The sequence below is a fragment of the Elephantulus edwardii genome, unplaced genomic scaffold, assembly GCF_000299155.1.
Source record: "Elephantulus edwardii isolate Elephantulus edwardi_28Jun2011 unplaced genomic scaffold, EleEdw1.0 scaffold00086, whole genome shotgun sequence".
Taxonomy (NCBI): Eukaryota; Metazoa; Chordata; class Mammalia; order Macroscelidea; family Macroscelididae; genus Elephantulus; species Elephantulus edwardii.
The window spans coordinates 12,481,098-12,494,980 of NW_006399836.1; positions in this window are offsets into that span (position 1 = coordinate 12,481,098).

Below are 13,883 nucleotides of genomic sequence, written 5' to 3' on the forward strand. Positions count from 1 at the left end.
GGCTCCTGTCATCTGCTCCCCCAAATGATCCCTCACCCCATCTCTCAGGCCTGTCCAGCCTTGGAAGCCCTTTGCAGATCCACACCCTCATTGTTGGGTTTTCACAGCTGGCCACCACGTCCTTGCTCACCTGACATTCTCTTTCAGGTCACACCCTCATGTCCTCAACACACCACAAAGAGCCCACACATGGGGCCCGTCGTCTGGCTGCCATGACCACGGTCCTTCCCCAACCAACCAACCAACCAACCAACCTACCTACCTACCAACCAACCAACCAACCAACCAACCAACCAACCTACCTACCTACCAACCAACCAACCTGTTGCCATTGAGTCAGTTCAAACTCGTGGTAGCCTCGTGTGTGTGTGTGTGTGTGTGTGTGTGTGTGTGTGTGTGTGTGCTCTGCTCTGTTGGTTTCCAAGGAATGATTTTTCACAGGGAGGTCGCCATGACTTCTTCTGGGTGGATTCAAACTGCCAGAGCCCACAGCTTAAACATTTGCACCACCCATGAGCCCTCGCTTTGTCTTAATTGCTGTCATGCTTGTCTGGGACCCAAAGCTCCAGAAAGGCAGAGCTGGCATCTTATCCATCAGCTTCTATTTTTCAGTCCTTTGTGGTCTCTCAGGACTGCTGGGGGTGGAGCACGTCACACGTAGGGCTATAAAGCCTGCATATTAGCTGCTCTGTGGGAGAAGGTGGATAGTCTCTTCTCAAAAATTTAACTCCTCTTCTCCTCTTCTCTTCTCCTCTCCTCTCCTCTCCTCTCCTCTCCTCTCCTCTCTTCTCCCTCTTTCCCTCCCGTGTCTGTCTCTCTCTCTCTCATTGCTGTGACATCAGAACCAATTCACATCTCCACTGGAGGCTGTAAATCACATGGGAAGAGACTGCCCATCTTCCTCCTGTGGAGCCTTTGATGGATTTGAACCTCCAAGGAGGCACCGCCTTTGGGACTACACCCCCAGAGTCCCTCATAAAGATTCCCAGCCTTGGAAACCCAATGGAGACGGCCGTGAATCAGAATCAACATGAAGGCAGTAGGTTTGGGGGTTTGTTGTTGTTTTAGAGTCCTTGGATGGTTCAAACAGTAAAGCACCTTAGAAGAAAGGCCTGGCAATCTCCTTTTTTAAAAAGTCCTCTCCCGAATCCTCGATGGAGCACGAATCTGCTTGGGCTCACAAGGACTCGCCATGAGACACAGCCAGTTGAATCACCACCGGTTCTGGATTCTCTGGGGTCGGAGCAGAACAACTGTCCCCTCTTCAACAGAGCTGGGGAGAAGGAATGTGTGTGTGTGTGTGTGTGTGTGTGTGTGTGTGTGTGTGTTGATGTGATGTAAGATCCAGCTCCCCAGTCTGCTCAGCTCATCAAAACTCTATTTAAGAAACCCTCAAGCCAGCACTATGTCCCATTATCCCGTCTCCCAACCTTTTTCTTGGGATCCTTGTCTGAAATGCCTCGGGAGCAGTTTTAACTCAACTCCAAAAAAGATAAATGGCTTTCCGTCTGCCTCAAACGGGGAAATAACTTTTCAACCATCTCTTTTCGCCCTGGCTTCTTATGTTGACACAGCAATCAAGCTGACAGGCGCGTCACGTTGATCCAGTAACGCCTTTGATAAAGTGACCTTTGTGTGTTCCCTGCTTCTGCGCATAGAAATGCAGCTGAACTCTGTCACTGACTCAGAGTATCGCACATCTTTGCACGTTCTTCTGCCAAAAGTAACAAAAGGCTGGGAGTGTCAGATAAGAAACAGGGTGCTTCAGGGATTCATTACTCAGCGAGGTGAGGTGTAGTCTGGGGTGGGGAGGGGGCAGCTGGATTTATTTTCTGCATGAACTGTGATCTCTGAAGGGGAGGAGGGAGGATAAGGGTAGAAAGACACCAAGATAAAGGGACAGACAAGGAGAAGTGCAGAGATGGAGGCAGGACCTCTGAGCGGATCAGAGGGAGATGGGTGTGACCGGGAAGATATGTGGGGACTTGCCCTCCATCAGCAGGAAATATGTCTTTCCTGGGAATAATGACCAGAACAGCAGTCAGTTATCAGGGATTTCCACATTCATGCCTTCATCCCATCTCTCAATCCCAGGGCTGCAAAACAGCGAGAAAGGCACAGGTCCCCATCAACATCTCAGTGTTCTCGGAAAGGCTCACCTTGCCTTGTGTTGCCCAGGACTAGGGACAGACTCGTAGTGTCCACAGTAGCCCACTGTGCCCTTGGTGACATGGGTAGATGGACAGGTACTGTGGGGCGTGGCATCAAGCCTGGACTCTGCACTAGACAGCTCTGGAGGACCTGTCCCCAGGTGTGAAAGGGGGTACATGGGTGCCTCCTCCAAGAGGATGATGGGAGTATCACCATCAGTGCTTAGGAGTGAGAGCAGAATGGAGCTCGAGTTCTGGTCCTGTCACTTTCAGGAGAGGTGACCCTGAGCACACATCTAAATTGGGACCTGCCTCAATTTTCCTACGTGGATAATGGGGATGATAGCAGCACCCCGTACAGGAGCATCTTACAGACTCAATGAAACAGTTGATTGGGTCCAAGAGAAGCTAATGATACCAGCCAAGACTGTCACAGCACATAGTACTTGTGCTTACTGGGCTCTGTCCTCTGTCCCCGCGTGTCGCCAATGGGTAAGCACTTGCCTGCTAGGTTAATGGTTGCCTAAAGGTTAATGGTTCAGATCCACCAAGTGGTGCCACAGAAGAAAGGTCTGGCGATCTCCTTCCATAAAGGTGACAAATGAGGAAACCCTGCAGAGCAGGTCTACCGTTCAAGCTTGGGGTGGCCCTGAGTGTAAGAAACCCAACTGCAACAGGGCATTTGTATATTTGTGGAAAATGTGTACTTATCTACATGTGTACACAACAACTCAACTCTTAGAGCAAGTTCTGAGTTGTTAGTTGTTGCTGTTGTGGTTGTGGTTGTTGTTGTTATATGCCATCAATTCGATTATGACCCATAGAGACCCAATCAGCAACAGAGTTGCACCCTGTCCTATCCTGTGCCATCCTTACACTTCCTGATACACAAGAGCCCGTTGCAGCAGTCACTGCATTAATCCACCTGGCCGAGGGTCTTCCACTCCTTTGCCGACCCTCCACCCTTCACAGCACATCATGGTCTTCTTCAGGAAATAGCTCTTCCTCGCAACATGCCCAAAATATGTGAGAAGAAGCCTCATCATTCTTGCCTCCAGAGAGTATCCGGCTGCACCCTTTCCAAGACATATTTGTTTGTTCCCTTGGTCACCCATGGGATATTCAGTGCTCTTTTCCAACACCACAGCTCAAAGGTGTCAATTCTGTCATCCTTACTCATTGTCCAGCTTGCAGATACATAGCAAGTGATCGGAATGTCATAGCCTGAATCAGATTGTACTTTAGTTCTCAAACTGACATCGTTGTTGTTGTTGTTGATTGCCTTTGAGTTGAGCACGACTCATAGCGACCCTATGAACAAAAGGCCTGAAGCCCCTTTATAACTATCAACATTTATCAAAGTTCATAGAGTTTCCGGTGACATGTTATTTAGGAAGTAGATGCCACTCCTGCTTCCAAACCTGTCAAAGCATGTAATTGTTTTTATATGCCATTGAATCACCTGCGGTGTATAGTGATCCTATGTACAGCAGCTCTGAACCCTGCTCTGTCCTGAGCCAGTCTCACTAATTCTGACACACAAATCCCCATGTCCCCAGTTACTGTATCAATCCATCTCATCTGGGGTCTCCCTCTCCTGTGCTGTCTGTCCACCCTTCCGAATATGATGTCCTTCTCCAAGGACCGATCTCTCCTGGCCACGTGCCCAAAGTGAGACGGAGCTTCAAAATCTTAGCCTCCAAGGAAAGACTTGATTTCAACCACTCCTAGACAGATCTATTTGTTTTCTTGGCAGTCCACGTTATGTTCAAGACTCTTCTCCAGCACCACAACTTGAAGGCATCTATTCTTCTGTCATCCTTAGTCATTGCCTAACTCCCTGAAGCACAATGTCTCATTAATTTACAGAGGTCCCTAACTGCAGACTTTCTCGATGCAATACGTCTCCTGATTTCCTGACTGCTCATACCAAGGGTCTTAATTGTGGACCCAAGTAAGATGAAGTTGTTGACAGTTTCAATCTTTGAAATCTGAGCTACAGGTGAGGAAAGCGAGACAACGAGACATGATGTAACTCTTCCCAGATCACACAGCAGTGTCAGGGCAGAGCTGAGATTCGAACCCAGACAATCTGGCCCCAGACACTAGACCCTCACCCTCACCCTTACTATCCCTTAACAAGAGCTCAGTAAAAATGAGCTGGTTCCAGTCCCAGACACATCCCAGATGCTGAATTCAAGCTGTGTTCTCCTAGCCCTCATTGCCTCATTCGCTGATGTTGTTACGTACTGTTGTGTTGGAACTGACTCATAGCTCACCCTCCAGTGGCTTTTTAGAGGCTGTAAATCACACAGGAAGATACGGCTTATCTTTCTCTCTCAGAGCAGCTGGTGGATTTGAACCTGCTGCTTTGGGGTTGGCAGTGGAACTCTTTTACCACTAAGCTACTAGATTTCCCTTAGCTCTCATATGAGATTAAACATGGCCCTTGGAATACTATAAGTCGTAGTCGACAGCACATAACAACAACGTTATTTATCCCCAGAACTGTCACAGCCATCTCTCTCCAGTGCCTTGTCACAGCCATTCTGCTAGCAGATCAATTAACCTGCCTCCATAAGTCTCATTTCCAGACTGTTAATGTTGACATTGTTATTATGTTGTTACTGTTATTACGTTGTCATTAGAAGCCATCAGGTCAGTTCCGTCTCACATCGATCCTGATCCTACGTACAACAGAGTGAAACGCTGCCTGGTTCCCAGTCACCCTCTCCCTCACTGCTGTGTCCAAGCCCATTGTTGTAGTCACAAATCCACCTCATCGAGGGCCTTCCCCTTTTTCTGCGACCCTCTATTTCTTCAAGCATGATGTCTTTCTCCAGTGACGGATCTCTCCTGATAACACATAACAGCATGTGACAAAGTCTCGGCACCCTCGCTTCTGAGGAACATTCCGGCTGTTCTCCTTCCAAGACAGATTTGCTCTTCTTCTAACAATCCATGGCAGATTCCATGTTCGTCACCAGTCCTATTATTTCAAGGCAACAATTCTTCTTCAGTCTTCCTTGTTCATTGTCAAGCTTTAGCTTGCTTTTTTTATTTTTTATTTTTACATGTTTATAAGGCAATTACAATAACCATGGCTTGGGTCTCTCCTCGAAATGACATCTTCTCCATACCAGCCCACCCAAACAGTCAATTGATATGTCATCTGTGCACACCCCTTAACAACCCTCTCATGCCATGCACTGGACACTTGGGCTAGGCACAAGACAGACTCAGAGCCTACTGTCCATATGGTAGGTAGAGGGGCCCCTGCATTGGTCAGTCACTCTCTGTGGGACCCTCTCCAGTTTCTGCGTAACCCTTTAAAGGTTGAGGCCAGAAGTCAGTCCAGCACTGCCTCACACCGTGTCCCCTGCAGAAGCATCCACCATCATTGACCCCTGTAACAGATTGTCCCTGCTGGGCTCAGTTAGCTTGCTCAGCTGTTAATAAAAGAGTTGACTGTTCAAGTCCATCCAGAGATGCTTCAGAAGAAAGAGCTGGTCATTTACCATGCCATGCACTGAGCTGGGCATAAGACAGACTCAGAGCCTACTGTCCAGATGGTAGGTAGAAGGGGCCTGCCTTGGTCGGTGCTGGTCCCCCCCAGACCTCCCCAAGAAAACCCCAGCCATTGAAAACCCCAGGGAACATAGTTCTACACTGACATACATGGAGTCGTCACATGTTGGAGTGAACTTGATGGCAGCTGATGTGTTTTTTTAGTTTGGTAGCAGATAAGGCAACTGAGCTTCAGAGAGGGAGAGTAATTTACCCAAGGCCACACAGCAATGAGAGAAAGGGTTGGTCTGGAACTTGGACCTTTCATTCCCAGGTTTCACAAATTCACTCGCCTGGCTTCAGCCTCCTGACTTACCAGAAGACACTTTCCTTGGCTTGTGAGGAGGAGGGAGCAGGAGACTTCCTGCTGAGGGGGGAGGAGGTGGGCACCAGCAGGACCTTGAACCAGCATCCCACCCCATGAAAGTTTGCAAGGTATGTCCGCTGGAGGCCAGCTGCCCCTAACTCCTCTTATTTCCCCAGTCCCAGGGGACTTAGGAGACTCTTGGTATCCTCTCTCCATTCCGAAAAACAGAAAAGAAAAAAAAACCTGAGAAGTTAAAATTAGTTTTCCACCTTCTTCTGCCCCAGAAAGAGCTAGCATGTCACCTGGAAGCCGGTCTCTCCCTGACGGGAGCTGAGGGGGGCGCTGGCAGGGGGTTGTCTAAGTCGGGCTTAGAGACTTGTTTTTCTCCCACCCCCATCTTTTTTTCCTCAGAGTGCAGCACTTTATTCTATTTTAACATCAAAAGCCTAAAGGGAGTTGTTTCTGCCACAGGCCTGGTCCCCCTAATGGCAATGTCAAGAGGCCTCGAGCTTAGTGGGAGACTCAGAGCCAGGAGCCCTGTGGGTTACATCACCTGACAATTAGATTAAGACCGGCTTCAAGCAGAGGTGAGGAAAGCAAGGGGCTGCCGGAAAAGGGAAAGAGCTGCTGGGACCAGTCTCTAGTCCTTGCCTGACTGTGTGTGGAACACTGAGCAAGCCTTTTCATTGCCCTGGCTTGATTGACCTCAGTCTCCTCATCTGTAAAATGGGCTCCAGCCAGCTGGGGAAGGGAGCAGAAGAGCTGTCACAGAAGCAGATATGGCAGTGATGAGATATATGGAGTCATGGTCCCACGTAACCCTCACAGACCCTCTCTGAGGCTGCCTCTTGGAGGCCAGTATGACTTCTGACGGCAAAACCTGAGATATGGGAAGTGAGCTGAGCTGGCTTTCCAGTCTCTGGCTCCAGAACTGTGTCATTGCATTTGGTAAATGGTCTCGTGCCTTTCAAGTACGAGTGGCTGTCATGGGGATTATTCTAAGAAAACTCCCAACACGCCGTGGTTGTCCCTCCACCCAGCTCTCAGAGTGGAAGCCCTGAGCCTTTTCTGGAGGAGTTCCTTCCTGGAGGGTCCCCTCCCAGGCCTCACACTAGAGACGATCTTTCTGTATTCCAAGTCCTGCCCACACACACGCCTCACACACGTGAACACACACCCACCTAACACATGCGCACAACCCCTAGGCACATATACACACATGCCTTATGCACACACCTACACAGATGTGCATGGACCTCCATCCACCTTACACACACACACACACACACACCTTATGCACATGTTTGTACACAGAATGCACGCATGCACACGCGTGCACACAGCTTGCACAAGACTATACACAGGTGCATCTGTTTTACACACTCACACACGTTAATGCATGTCCATGCCTTTGCCTGACACCTACACATATGTATGCACTCACACGTACATCACACACACCTGTCATACACACATACTCAAGCGCGCACGTGCGTGAACATAGGAACTTCCTACAGAGAATGGTAGAGGGAGCAGGGGATGGTGGTTTCCATGGCAACGCTGGATTTCTCATTCCAAGCACATAAAATGCCAAACCAGGGTTGGAGAGGTGCGGGGCCCCTCACTCATGACTCTCCTCCTCTCTAGCCCTCAGCAGCCCCACTCCCTCCATCCAAAGAAGGAAGGCCTGGACAGGAGCTGTGGGGACATGTGGACCCACATCGACCACTATGCTGGCTGAAGGCGCCCAGACCCAGCAGGACTAAGAGGACTGAGAGATCCTCGTGCAGGGTGTGACATTGCACGGGGAGAGGAGGGGAAAGGAAAAGAGAGACGGGACAGACAGGACAGGGTGACACAAATCCTTCCGCATCTCAGGAGAGGCAGCTCTTGTCGAGGCATCAAGGTCAAGAAACACCATGAGCAACGACAATCCTGGTTTCTGTCAAGGGCCCGGCCACTGGGACCAAGCAGACCTAAGTCCCACCCAGACCCCGGGAACTGACGTTATGTGTGACGTCTCCTCTCCAGCTTCAGTGTTTTCATCTGGAATATGGAGGAAATAAGGAAATTGGCCTCTACTTGCTGCACTGCTTGGTACCTAAGGAGTACAAGAGCTGAGCTATTCTTATTACTCCATCATCCTCATAATAATTATTAACACTGAAATGCAAATACTTGCCCCATAGGGAGTTCAAGGGCATAGTCCACAGGGCGTTGTTGCTAACTAAATTCATGGCCAGTTAGGGACCCTCTTGGGTTCTGTCCACCAACCCCACACCCTCACCACAAACTCTCTGCCCATCCAGCCAGCTGCTTGGCTGTCTGTCTGTGTGTTCATCTGAATCACGGAGATGTGGTGGTTCCTGAAAAGCAACCCCAAACTCCCCGCCTTTGATCCCGGGCTTCTTCCTGCCGGAAGCTGCCTCCACCTGCTCCTCATTCAAATCCTCCCTGTTTACAAGGCCCAGCCCAAACATGCCTCCTCAAGGGAGTCTTCCTAGCCCAGGGGATCCTGCTCTACCCCAGCTCACCTGTTCTCCTTTGATCTCAGGTGTGACTCTGCATTGCCTTGGAGCACCTCTCCTTAGTACAAAACCATCTATCATTCCATAGCTTTCTGTGCTGCCACGTTTGCTGACCAAATCCAGAATGTTGTTCACTAGGTTGAGAATCTTAGTGCATCTTAGTGTCTAAACTTTAAACAGGTCCCTAACAGTTTTCCTACTACCATGGGTGTTCATTGTAAAATGAAATCGTTGAAAACTTCTTTTTCTCAGTCTATTGTGATGTGGCTTATTGGTCCAGTGGTAAAGATTTTTGTTTTTTATATTGAGATAGGACCCATGTTTTTGAAGGTTTTGGTCTTCTTCATTAAGTGCTTCAAGTCTTCACTTTCTATAAGCAATGTTGTGTCATCTGCATAACACATTGTTGAAGAGTCTTCTTCCAATCCTGATGTTACTTTCTTCTTCATAGAGTCCAGCTTCTAGAGTTGTTTGCTTAGCATACAGATGAAGTAGATGTAGATAAGTTAGTCAGAGCTGTTAGAACAGAGATACCACCAATAGATAACTTTAACAAACAGAAATGCACTTTCTCACAATTTAAGAAGCTAGAAATCTGAATTTAGGGCAGACTCCAGGGGAAGATTTTCTCTCTGTGTTGCCTCTGGGGAAAGTCATTTTTCTCCTTAGCTTGTTTCCTGCTTCCTTGGAGACATCCATATGGCCTGGCATGTATCTGCCCCACGTCACCAGCTTAATCTGTTCTTTTCATATTTTCTAAGAGAGCGACTCAAAATACATTTTACCCTAATTCTGCCATTAGCATAATGAAAACAGTCCATCCTCAAATGAGATTATAACCGCAGGTGTAGAGATTAAGATGCTCAACAGATAATTTGGGGAGCACAATCTACATCCCTAACACTGAATAACAAGCACTGACACTTCTTAAGTACCTGCCACCTCTTGGTCTTTCCAATCACTTGTGCATCTGAGAGCTGAACAATGAATAAGGATGACAGAAGAAGAATTGACACCTTTAAGCTGTGGTGTTGGAGAAGAGCACTGATAGGTCTTGGAGAGGGTGCAGCCAGAGTGCTCTTTGGAGGCAAGAACGATGAGGCTTCACCTCACATACTTTGGGCATGTTGCTAGGAGGGGTTATTCATCCTGGAGAGGGACATGATGCTGGGAAGGGTGGAGGGTTGGCAAAGGAGAAGAAGGCCCTCGACCAGGTGGATTGACACAGTGACTGCTGCAATGGGCTCTTGTGTGTCAGGAAGTGTGAGGATGGTGCAGGACAGAACAGGGTTCGGATCTTTTGTTCATAGGGTCGCAGTGAGTCGTACTCAACTCGACAGCACCTAAAAACAACAACAAATCATCTCACTAAAATAGGTAACTCCTGAGTTTTATTTCCATGTTAACTTTTTTAAAACTTTTCCTTGTGAGTTGAGGAAATGTCCATTCCACTATTCACATCTATTTCCAATCATGCTCATAACTTTAGTTCCATGAAATCAATGATATGTCCCCATCCATGTGAGATCATTATTCCCTTGGGGAATAAGATGTCTGGGGCCACAGAGCATCGAAGCATGGGGATAGGAAGCAAAAAGTATGTAAGTGGGTCACTACCTCTTGCTTCCTAGACCTCTGCATTCAAGGCGCTGTGAGTCTACAAACTGGCCTGAACCTGGACTTGACTGAGGATCTGTGACTTTCAGGTCTAGCTCTCAAGTTAGACTGTCTTTGCTGTTGTTGTTAAGTGCCGTTGAGTCATAGGTGACTCATAGCGACCCTATGAACAAAAGTCCTCAACACTTGCGTGACTTTCATCCCTGTTCCAGGTTCTTAGAGTTTCCAGAGGCAAGCTATTTATGGAAGTGGATGCCACTCCTGCTTCCAAGCTTGTTTTAATCGGGGAGCTCCATCAAACACTATCCACCACAGGTAACCATTATCGCATTTGACACAAGAGTGTCACAGTGTTCAGCTTCACAGCAACCACAAGTTACCTCTGTACGGCAAGTGGACACACCGGGGCTATATAACCTAGAAGAATGTTTGACCAAAATCAATTAAGATCAGGCCTGAGGGCCGCGGATTAGAGTCACCCACCTTTGGCTTGGTAGCATCACTTGCAGTCCACCAGGCAAACTGGTCTCTCTGTGTGTTGTTATAGACTATCATTACTGACCCAGAATTCCTTTGTTTGTACAGATAAATAAATATTTAGCAGATGTCTCATCTAATTTCGAACATAGGTACTCTATGAATAAAAGGCCAACGCTGTAAGTCCATATTAGTCTGACTATTCAAATTACTGCTTTAACTGCTGTCTGTTAGAATAGCCACACCCACCTTGACTTTGACAATTAAATGCCTCCATCTGGCGCCTCCCCCCCCCACCCCACCCCCTGGACTCACTGTGGTTAGGTGCTCTCAGCACATTCTCACTGTCAAACCTGTAGCTGTGGGGTTTTTAGTCACATCTAGGAGGACTCACAGCAGATCGGAGTCTTGCCCTATCCTGCTCCATTCTTGCTGTCTCTGCCTTACTCAAGCCCTTAGTTGTACTCGCTGTGGCAATCCGTTTTGTCAAGGATCCTCCTCTCTTTCGTGGACCCTCCACCTTTCCCAACATGATATTTCTTCCCAAGGACTGGCCCCTGCTGTCAGCATGCCCAAAGTATGAGAGATGAAGCCTCACCATCCTTCCCTCTAAGAAGCACCCTGGTTGCATTTCCTCCAAGCTGGCTTTGTTGTTCTTTTGGCCGTCCATGGTGTATTCAACACTCTTCACCAACATCATGATTCAAAGATACCAATTCTTCTTCAGGCTTCTTTTCATTATCCCTGCAGGGGTTAACTAACCCATGATCAGTAGGTCAGATGGTAAACTGCTGGCTGAAATTGAAGATAAAAGAGTTGGACATAGGATCAAGAAATTGATCTTTGCCAAAAGATTTAAGTATATTGGCTGCAGGCCACACTTCCAAGGAAACTGATGGGTTTTCAATTGATCAGTGTTTTCAACTTATTGGCTGCTCATATTCGACCTCAAAACTGGAGGTGATTACATTATATCTCATATGAAAGAGCAATCAGTTCATTGTCTCCCAAGCCATTCAGAATGGTAGCCTAGCCGAGTTGACATACTGCATTAACCCTCACAGGGGCCAACTTGCCAATAGATAACAACAACAAAATCTCTGTTAAAACTGGAAGTTTGGGTCATTTTTGTGGTTTTACATTAATAGATGACAGACTGGACAAACTCCTTCATAGTCTTTGCTTACTGGCCGGTGTATATTCTGAACACTACTCCGTCCAAAGACTGGACCACTTGGGCCCCTGTTATAGTCTTGTTACAGAAGAAAATAATGAAAGAAATGAACTTCAAGGCTCATCAGTTTGGAGTAAGACAGAGACAATAATACAAGGGGAATCAAGAGCTTGAATTAGAGATGACCTTGGGAAAAGCAGTCCTTATCTCTCCCACCCAAATCCATGAGCATTTTTAATTCGATTTCCATAGGGCATGGAATTGGAGGTTTCATACTAATATCGAGGATTTTGAAGAGGAGGAAATCTCCACCTGACATTTGGATTATGTAGGAATTAGCATGTTGTTGCTATGTGCTGTTGAGTTGCCTGCGACCCATAGCGACCCTATGGACAGCAGCTCTGAACCGTTCCCTGTCCTGAGCCAGTCTCACTGACTTCCACACACCAATCCCCACTGCCCCAGTTATGTATCAGTCCATCTCATGCGGGGTCTTCCTCTCTGGCCCTGTCCTTCCAGCCTTCTGAGCATAATGTCCTTCTCCAAGGACTGGTCTCTCCTGGTCATGTGCCCAAGGTATGGAGATGGAGTTTCAAACTGGAGGCTAGGAATTAGCATAACTACTGGGAATAAAGAGAGCTCTAGTGGCCTCGCCAGTAGGGAGTTGCACTGCCAACCCAAAGGTGAGAGGTTCAAGTCCACCAGCAGCTGCTCAGGAGGAGAAAGATGGACAATCTCCTCTCGTGTGATTTACAGCCTCAGAAAACACTAGAGGGTCAGCTATGGATTGGTCCCCACTGAACGGCAATGAACGGAATCACTAGCGGAAAATGCCAAGAAAACCTGAGATCTCCACTCACTTTCTTACTGTTTCTAGTCATCCATGACTAGAAGTTTACTGACTTTTTAAAGCAGAGCACACCGGTGTGTGTAACAGCTGTAACTAGTTGTGTAGATGCTGAGTAAGTTTATATAAAATTCTTACACAGTGCTTTTTTGATTCTTCAGAACTGATTTCCGTTTCTTTCCAGTTCTGGAAAGGTTGAAAACTAATGAGCTCAGTTCGTGATGCCAAGGCACTTTCACCGCTGCATCTGTTATAAAAAGAGTCCATAGAGGCAGAGGTCTCTAATCAGATGAACTGAGACAAAGTAGTCTGAGTAGGAACTGCCTCTGCCCTGGAAAAACATCTTTGCCAGGTTTCGAAACATTTCCTGACTGTTTTACTTGACCGTGAGTTCTTGAGGGCAGGCACCAAGCTGGGGTCTTCTCTTTGCCTGAGAGCCAGATGGAGCACTTCGGAATTGCCGGATAATCACCGCTTACCTGGCTGCCTGCACTAAATGCCTACAGCCCTTGACTCCAGTCTTGTTCTCACTCCACACAATTGTTGCTATTAAGTGCCCTTGAATCAATTACAACTTACAGCAACACTATGAATAACAGATCAGAACCTTGACCTACCCTGTGCCATCCTCACAATGTGCACCAAAGCTCAAGAGCATTGTTGTGTCATTCCATCCCGTTGAGATCTTCCTCGCCTCCATTGACTCTCTGTTTCCAGAGGGTCACTGTGAATGGGAGTTGACTTGCAGACACCTTGACACCTTGTACCAACAGCCAGTCTTGTGGAGCAGGTCTGTTCTGTTACACGGGATCCCTAGGAGTCCAAATCGACTCCCCGGCACACAGCATCCACTATTCCCTGCCTGTCATGTTATTCGAGTCCCTGCGGTGTTGGGGTGCAAATAGCTAACACAATTTGGCAGTTAACCAGAAGATTGGAGGTTCAAGCTCACCCAGAGTCGTCTTCTTCGTCTCTTTAAAAACCAAGACAAAACAAAAACTATTACTACAGTTTTTCTTTCCTCAGTCAAACCCTGGGCTAATTACTTTCCCCTGGCTGCCTGGGGTTGTTGTTGTTGTTGTTATGTGCCGTCGAGTCGTTTCCGACTCATAGCGACCTTATGCACAACAGCCCTAAACCCTGCTCTATCCTGCGCCAACCGCACCGCCTCTGACACACCCATCCCGATTACCCCAGTCACCGAATCAATCCATCT